Source organism: Toxotes jaculatrix, chromosome 2, assembly GCF_017976425.1.
Source record: "Toxotes jaculatrix isolate fToxJac2 chromosome 2, fToxJac2.pri, whole genome shotgun sequence".
NCBI classification, from domain to species: Eukaryota; Metazoa; Chordata; class Actinopteri; family Toxotidae; genus Toxotes; species Toxotes jaculatrix.
Window position 1 is genome coordinate 2452005 of NC_054395.1, and position 7196 is coordinate 2459200.

Below are 7196 nucleotides of genomic sequence, written 5' to 3' on the forward strand. Positions count from 1 at the left end.
TGAGAATGAAGCAAAACGCCATCCCTCGATCACTGTGTGTCTGAGCCGGTGTTGGATAAAAATGGACTTGTAGGTAATCAAAGATAGTAAGAAACTTTATCAGATGATGAGTAGTCAGAAAATTCTTGTTAGGTGGAAAAGCTCATTTTTCGTGGCTTCTTGTGCTTGGATTTGTGGAGAAATCCAGATGATCAATGTCCCTATTCAACATTGGATTTCTTCGTGGCGTTTTAGCATGTATAAAGAGCCTGTTTATAGGGTTTGCTGTTGCTTACGGCCATACCACCCTGAGCACGCGCGATCTCGTCTGATCTCGGAAGCTAAGCAGGGTAGGGCCTGGTTAGTACTTGGATGGGAGACCGCCTGGGAATACCAGGTGCTGTAAGCCTTTTATCCCCATCTTTGAGAAACACCATCCCTAGATCACTGTGTGTCTGAGCCGGTGTTGGATAAAAATGGACTTGTAGGTAATCAAAGATAGTAAGAAACTTTATCAGATGATGAGTAGTCAGAAAATTCTTGTTAGGTGGAAAAGCTCATTTTTCGTGGCTTCTTGTGCTTGGATTTGTGGAGAAATCCAGATGATCAATGTCCCTATTCAACATTGGATTTCTTCGTGGCGTTTTAGCATGTATAAAGAGCCTGTTTATAGGGTTTGCTGTTGCTTACGGCCATACCACCCTGAGCACGCCCGATCTCGTCTGATCTCGGAAGCTAAGCAGGGTAGGGCCTGGTTAGTACTTGGATGGGAGACCGCCTGGGAATACCAGGTGCTGTAAGCCTTTTATCCCCATCTTTGAGAAACACCATCCCTAGATCACTGTGTGTCTGAGCCGGTGTTGGATAAAAATGGACTTGTAGGTAATCAAAGATAGTAAGAAACTTTATCAGATGATGAGTAGTCAGAAAATTCTTGTTAGGTGGAAAAGCTCATTTTTCGTGGCTTCTTGTGCTTGGATTTGTGGAGAAATCCAGATGATCAATGTCTCTATTCAACATTGGATTTCTTCGTGGCGTTTTAGCATGTATAAAGAGCCTGTTTATAGGGTTTGCTGTTGCTTACGGCCATACCACCCTGAGCACGCCCGATCTCGTCTGATCTCGGAAGCTAAGCAGGGTAGGGCCTGGTTAGTACTTGGATGGGAGACCGCCTGGGAATACCAGGTGCTGTAAGCCTTTTATCCCCATCTTTGAGAATGAAGCAAAACGCCATCCCTAGATCACTGTGTGTCTGAGCCGGTGTTGGATAAAAATGGACTTGTAGGTAATCAAAGATAGTAAGAAACTTTATCAGATGATGAGTAGTCAGAAAATTCTTGTTAGGTGGAAAAGCTCATTTTTCATGGCTTCTTGTGCTTGGATTTGTGGAGAAATCCAGATGATCAATGTCCCTATTCAACATTGGATTTCTTCGTGGCGTTTTAGCATGTATAAAGAGCCTGTTTATAGGGTTTGCTGTTGCTTACGGCCATACCACCCTGAGCACGCGCGATCTCGTCTGATCTCGGAAGCTAAGCAGGGTAGGGCCTGGTTAGTACTTGGATGGGAGACCGCCTGGGAATACCAGGTGCTGTAAGCCTTTTATCCCCATCTTTGAGAAACACCATCCCTAGATCACTGTGTGTCTGAGCCGGTGTTGGATAAAAATGGACTTGTAGGTAATCAAAGATAGTAAGAAACTTTATCAGATGATGAGTAGTCAGAAAATTCTTGTTAGGTGGAAAAGCTCATTTTTCGTGGCTTCTTGTGCTTGGATTTGTGGAGAAATCCAGATGATCAATGTCCCTATTCAACATTGGATTTCTTCGTGGCGTTTTAGCATGTATAAAGAGCCTGTTTATAGGGTTTGCTGTTGCTTACGGCCATACCACCCTGAGCACGCCCGATCTCGTCTGATCTCGGAAGCTAAGCAGGGTAGGGCCTGGTTAGTACTTGGATGGGACACCGCCTGGGAATACCAGGTGCTGTAAGCCTTTTATCCCCATCTTTGAGAATGAAGCAAAACGCCATCCCTCGATCACTGTGTGTCTGAGCCGGTGTTGGATAAAAATGGACTTGTAGGTAATCAAAGATAGTAAGAAACTTTATCAGATGATGAGTAGTCAGAAAATTCTTGTTAGGTGGAAAAGCTCATTTTTCGTGGCTTCTTGTGCTTGGATTTGTGGAGAAATCCAGATGATCAATGTCTCTATTCAACATTGGATTTCTTCGTGGCGTTTTAGCATGTATAAAGAGCCTGTTTATAGGGTTTGCTGTTGCTTACGGCCATACCACCCTGAGCACGTCTGATCTCGGAAGCTAAGCAGGGTAGGGTCTGGTTAGTACTTGGATGGGAGACCGCCTGGGAATACCAGGTGCTGTAAGCCTTTTATCCCCATCTTTGAGAATGAAGCAAAACGCCATCCCTAGATCACTGTGTGTCTGAGCCGGTGTTGGATAAAAATGGACTTGTAGGTAATCAAAGATAGTAAGAAACTTTATCAGATGATGAGTAGTCAGAAAATTCTTGTTAGGTGGAAAAGCTCATTTTTCGTGGCTTCTTGTGCTTGGATTTGTGGAGAAATCCAGATGATCAATGTCCCTATTCAACATTGGATTTCTTCGTGGCGTTTTAGCATGTATAAAGAGCCTGTTTATAGGGTTTGCTGTTGCTTACGGCCATACCACCCTGAGCACGCCCGATCTCGTCTGATCTCGGAAACTAAGCAGGGTAGGGCCTGGTTAGTACTTGGATGGGAGACCGCCTGGGAATACCAGGTGCTGTAAGCCTTTTATCCCCATCTTTGAGAAACACCATCCCTAGATCATTGTGTGTCTGAGCCGGTGTTGGATAAAAATGGACTTGTAGGTAATCAAAGATAGTAAGAAACTTTATCAGATGATGAGTAGTCAGAAAATTCTTGTTAGGTGGAAAAGCTCATTTTTCGTGGCTTCTTGTGCTTGGATTTGTGGAGAAATCCAGATGATCAATGTCTCTATTCAACATTGGATCTCTTCGTGGCGTTTTAGCATATATAAAGAGCCTGTTTATAGGGTTTGCTGTTGCTTACGGCCATACCACCCTGAGCTCGCCCGATCTCGTTTGATCTCGGAAGCTAAGCAGGGTAGGGCCTGGTTAGTACTTGGATGGGAGACCGCCTGGGAATACCAGGTGCTGTAAGCTTTTTATCCCCATCTTTGAGAATGAAGCAAAACGCCATCCCTAGATCACTGTGTGTCTGAGCCGGTGTTGGATAAAAATGGACTTGTAGGTAATCAAAGATAGTAAGAAACTTTATCAGATGATGAGTAGTCAGAAAATTCTTGTTAGGTGGAAAAGCTCATTTTTCGTGGCTTCTTGTGCTTGGATTTGTGGAGAAATCCAGATGATCAATGTCCCTATTCAACATTGGATTTCTTCGTGGCGTTTTAGCATGTATAAAGAGCCTGTTTATAGGGTTTGCTGTTGCTTACGGCCTTACCACCCTGAGCACGCCCGATCTCGTCTGATCTCGGAAGCTAAGCAGGGTAGGGCCTGTTTAGTACTTGGATGGGAGACCGCCTGGGAATACCAGGTGCTGTAAGCCTTTTATCCCCATCTTTGAGAATGAAGCAAAACGCCATCCCTAGATCACTGTGTGTCTGAGCCGGTGTTGGATAAAAATGGACTTGTAGGTAATCAAAGATAGTAAGAAACTTTATCAGATGATGAGTAGTCAGAAAATTCTTGTTAGGTGGAAAAGCTCATTTTTCGTGGCTTCTTGTGCTTGGATTTGTGGAGAAGTCCAGATGATCAATGTCCCTATTCAACATTGGATTTGTTTGTGGCGTTTTAGCATGTATAAAGAGCCTGTTTATAGGGTTTGCTGTTGCTTACGGCCATACCACCCTGAGCACGCCCGATCTCGTCTGATCTCGGAAGCTAAGCAGGGTAGGGCCTGGTTAGTACTTGGATGGGAGACCGCCTGGGAATACCAGGTGCTGTAAGCCTTTTATCCCCATCTTTGAGAATGAAGCAAAACGCCATCCCTAGATCACTGTGTGTCTGAGCCGGTGTTGGATAAAAATGGACTTGTAGGTAATCAAAGATAGTAAGAAACTTTATCAGATGATGAGTAGTCAGAAAATTCTTGTTAGGTGGAAAAGCTCATTTTTCGTGGCTTCTTGTGCTTGGATTTGTGGAGAAATCCAGATGATCAATGTCCCTATTCAACATTGGATTTGTTCGTGGCGTTTTAGCATGTATAAAGAGCCTGTTTATAGGGTTTGCTGTTGCTTACGGCCATACCACCCTGAGCACGCGCGATCTCGTCTGATCTCGGAAGCTAAGCAGGGTAGGGCCTGGTTAGTACTTGGATGGGAGACCGCTTGGGAATACCAGGTGCTGTAAGCCTTTTATCCCCATCTTTGAGAAACACCATCCCTAGATCACTGTGTGTCTGAGCCGGTGTTGGATAAAAATGGACTTGTAGGTAATCAAAGATAGTAAGAAACTTTATCAGATGATGAGTAGTCAGAAAATTCTTGTTAGGTGGAAAAGCTCATTTTTCGTGGCTTCTTGTGCTTGGATTTGTGGAGAAATCCAGATGATCAATGTCCCTATTCAACATTGGATTTGGATGGGAGACCGCTGTAAGCCTTTTATCCCCATCTTTGAGAATGAAGCAAAACGCCATCCCTAGATCACTGTGTGTCTGAGCCGGTGTTGGATAAAAATGGACTTGGAGGTAATCAAAGATAGTAAGAAACTTTATCAGATGATGAGTAGTCAGAAAATTCTTGTTAGGTGGAAAAGCTCATTTTTCGTGGCTTCTTGTGCTTGGATTTGTGGAGAAATCCAGATGATCAATGTCCCTATTCAACATTGGATTTCTTCGTGGCGTTTTAGCATGTATAAAGAGCCTGTTTATAGGGTTTGCTGTTGCTTACGGCCATACCACCCTGAGCACGCCCGATCTCGTCTGATCTCGGAAGCTAAGCAGCGTAGGGTCTGGTTAGTACTTGGATGGGAGACCGCCTGGGAATACCAGGTGCTGTAAGCCTTTTATCCCCATCTTTGAGAATGAAGCAAAACGCCATCCCTAGATCACTGTGTGTCTGAGCCGGTGTTGGATAAAAATGGACTTGTAGGTAATCAAAGATAGTAAGAAACTTTATCAGATGATGAGTAGTCAGAAAATTCTTGTTAGGTGGAAAAGCTCATTTTTCGTGGCTTCTTGTGCTTGGATTTGTGGAGAAATCCAGATGATCAATGTCCCTATTCAACATTGGATTTCTTCGTGGCGTTTTAGCATGTATAAAGAGCCTGTTTATAGGGTTTGCTGTTGCTTACGGCCATACCACCCTGAGCACGCCCGATCTCGTCTGATCTCGGAAGCTAAGCAGGGTAGGGCCTGGTTAGTACTTGGATGGGAGACCGCCTGGGAATACCAGGTGCTGTAAGCCTTTTATCCCCATCTTTGATTGAGAAACGCCATCCCTAGATCACTGTGTGTCTGAGCCGGTGTTGGATAAAAATGGACTTGTAGGTAATCAAAGATAGTAAGAAACTTTATCAGATGATGAGTAGTCAGAAAATTCTTGTTAGGTGGAAAAGCTCATTTTTCGTGGCTTCTTGTGCTTGGATTTGTGGAGAAATCCAGATGATCAATGTCTCTATTCAACATTGGATCTCTTCGTGGCGTTTTAGCATATATAAAGAGCCTGTTTATAGGGTTTGCTGTTGCTTACGGCCATACCACCCTGAGCTCGCCCGATCTCGTTTGATCTCGGAAGCTAAGCAGGGTAGGGCCTGGTTAGTACTTGGATGGGAGACCGCCTGGGAATACCAGGTGCTGTAAGCCTTTTATCCCCATCTTTGAGAATGAAGCAAAACGCCATCCCTAGATCACTGTGTGTCTGAGCCGGTGTTGGATAAAAATGGACTTGTAGGTAATCAAAGATAGTAAGAAACTTTATCAGATGATGAGTAGTCAGAAAATTCTTGTTAGGTGGAAAAGCTCATTTTTCGTGGCTTCTTGTGCTTGGATTTGTGGAGAAGTCCAGATGATCAATGTCCCTATTCAACATTGGATTTCTTCGTGGTGTTTTAGCATGTATAAAGAGCCTGTTTATAGGGTTTGCTGTTGCTTACGGCCATACCACCCTGAGCACGCCCGATCTCGTCTGATCTCGGAAGCTAAGCAGGGTAGGACCTGGTTAGTACTTGTATGGGAAACCGCCTGGAAATACCAGGTGCTGTAAGCCTTTTATCCCCATCTTTGAGAATGAAGCAAAACGCCATCCCTAGATCACTGTGTGTCTGAGCCGGTGTTGGATAAAAATGGACTTGTAGGTAATCAAAGATAGTAAGAAACTTTATCAGATGATGAGTAGTCAGAAAATTCTTGTTAGGTGGAAAAGCTCATTTTTCGTGGCTTCTTGTGCTTGGATTTGTGGAGAAGTCCAGATGATCAATGTCCCTATTCAACATTGGATTTCTTCGTGGCGTTTTAGCATGTATACTTGGATGGGAGACCGCCTGGGAATACCAGGTGCTGTAAGCCTTTTAGGCGTTAGGTGGAAAAGCTCATTTTTCGTGGCTTCTTGTGCTTGGATTTGTGGAGAAATCCAGATGATCAATGTCCCTATTCAACATTGGATTTCTTCGTGGCGTTTTAGCATGTATAAAGAGCCTGTTTATAGGGTTTGCTGTTGCTTACGGCCATACCACCCTGAGCACGCCCGATCTCGTCTGATCTCGGAAGCTAAGCAGGGTAGGGCCTGGTTAGTACTTGGATGGGAGACCGCCTGGGAATACCAGGTGCTGTAAGCCTTTTATCCCCATCTTTGAGAATGAAGCAAAACGCCATCCCTCGATCACTGTGTGTCTGAGCCGGTGTTGGATAAAAATGGACTTGTAGGTAATCAAAGATAGTAAGAAACTTTATCAGATGATGAGTAGTCAGAAAATTCTTGTTAGGTGGAAAAGCTCATTTTTCGTGGCTTCTTGTGCTTGGATTTGTGGAGAAATCCAGATGATCAATGTCCCTATTCAACATTGGATTTCTTCGTGGCGTTTTAGCATGTATAAAGAGCCTGTTTATAGGGTTTGCTGTTGCTTACGGCCATACCACCCTGAGCACGCGCGATCTCGTCTGATCTCGGAAGCTAAGCAGGGTAGGGCCTGGTTAGTACTTGGATGGGAGACCGCCTGGGAATACCAGGTGCTGTAAGCC

At 44.3% G+C, this 7196-nt stretch overlaps 16 non-coding genes and 1 pseudogene across 16 annotated transcripts; all 17 read left to right on the plus strand.

Annotated features, from left to right (window-relative positions):
* Positions 1 to 269: 269 nt before the first annotated feature.
* Positions 270 to 388, plus strand: LOC121178531. The gene has a single exon (XR_005893755.1). It is a non-coding gene; the product is annotated as a 5S ribosomal RNA (ribosomal RNA).
* Positions 389 to 663: 275 nt separating this feature from the next.
* On the plus strand, positions 664 to 782 carry LOC121177494. The gene has a single exon (XR_005893261.1). It is a non-coding gene; the product is annotated as a 5S ribosomal RNA (ribosomal RNA).
* Positions 783 to 1057: 275 nt separating this feature from the next.
* Positions 1058 to 1176, plus strand: LOC121177563. The gene has a single exon (XR_005893286.1). It is a non-coding gene; the product is annotated as a 5S ribosomal RNA (ribosomal RNA).
* A 284-nt stretch (positions 1177 to 1460) lies between these two features.
* On the plus strand, positions 1461 to 1579 carry LOC121178532. Its single transcript, XR_005893756.1, has one exon. It is a non-coding gene; the product is annotated as a 5S ribosomal RNA (ribosomal RNA).
* Positions 1580 to 1854: 275 nt separating this feature from the next.
* LOC121178483 lies at positions 1855 to 1973 on the plus strand. Its single transcript, XR_005893709.1, has one exon. It is a non-coding gene; the product is annotated as a 5S ribosomal RNA (ribosomal RNA).
* Positions 1974 to 2257: 284 nt separating this feature from the next.
* LOC121177208 lies at positions 2258 to 2366 on the plus strand (annotated as a pseudogene).
* Positions 2367 to 2650: 284 nt separating this feature from the next.
* LOC121178586 lies at positions 2651 to 2769 on the plus strand. Its single transcript, XR_005893809.1, has one exon. It is a non-coding gene; the product is annotated as a 5S ribosomal RNA (ribosomal RNA).
* Positions 2770 to 3044: 275 nt separating this feature from the next.
* LOC121178529 lies at positions 3045 to 3163 on the plus strand. Its single transcript, XR_005893753.1, has one exon. It is a non-coding gene; the product is annotated as a 5S ribosomal RNA (ribosomal RNA).
* A 284-nt stretch (positions 3164 to 3447) lies between these two features.
* LOC121175857 lies at positions 3448 to 3566 on the plus strand. The gene has a single exon (XR_005892807.1). It is a non-coding gene; the product is annotated as a 5S ribosomal RNA (ribosomal RNA).
* A 284-nt stretch (positions 3567 to 3850) lies between these two features.
* Positions 3851 to 3969, plus strand: LOC121177644. The gene has a single exon (XR_005893309.1). It is a non-coding gene; the product is annotated as a 5S ribosomal RNA (ribosomal RNA).
* Positions 3970 to 4253: 284 nt separating this feature from the next.
* LOC121175646 lies at positions 4254 to 4372 on the plus strand. The gene has a single exon (XR_005892754.1). It is a non-coding gene; the product is annotated as a 5S ribosomal RNA (ribosomal RNA).
* Positions 4373 to 4902: 530 nt separating this feature from the next.
* On the plus strand, positions 4903 to 5021 carry LOC121176383. The gene has a single exon (XR_005892969.1). It is a non-coding gene; the product is annotated as a 5S ribosomal RNA (ribosomal RNA).
* Positions 5022 to 5305: 284 nt separating this feature from the next.
* Positions 5306 to 5424, plus strand: LOC121177708. Its single transcript, XR_005893324.1, has one exon. It is a non-coding gene; the product is annotated as a 5S ribosomal RNA (ribosomal RNA).
* Positions 5425 to 5703: 279 nt separating this feature from the next.
* LOC121178494 lies at positions 5704 to 5822 on the plus strand. Its single transcript, XR_005893719.1, has one exon. It is a non-coding gene; the product is annotated as a 5S ribosomal RNA (ribosomal RNA).
* Positions 5823 to 6106: 284 nt separating this feature from the next.
* LOC121176843 lies at positions 6107 to 6225 on the plus strand. The gene has a single exon (XR_005893083.1). It is a non-coding gene; the product is annotated as a 5S ribosomal RNA (ribosomal RNA).
* A 449-nt stretch (positions 6226 to 6674) lies between these two features.
* On the plus strand, positions 6675 to 6793 carry LOC121177766. Its single transcript, XR_005893364.1, has one exon. It is a non-coding gene; the product is annotated as a 5S ribosomal RNA (ribosomal RNA).
* Positions 6794 to 7077: 284 nt separating this feature from the next.
* LOC121178533 lies at positions 7078 to 7196 on the plus strand. The gene has a single exon (XR_005893757.1). It is a non-coding gene; the product is annotated as a 5S ribosomal RNA (ribosomal RNA).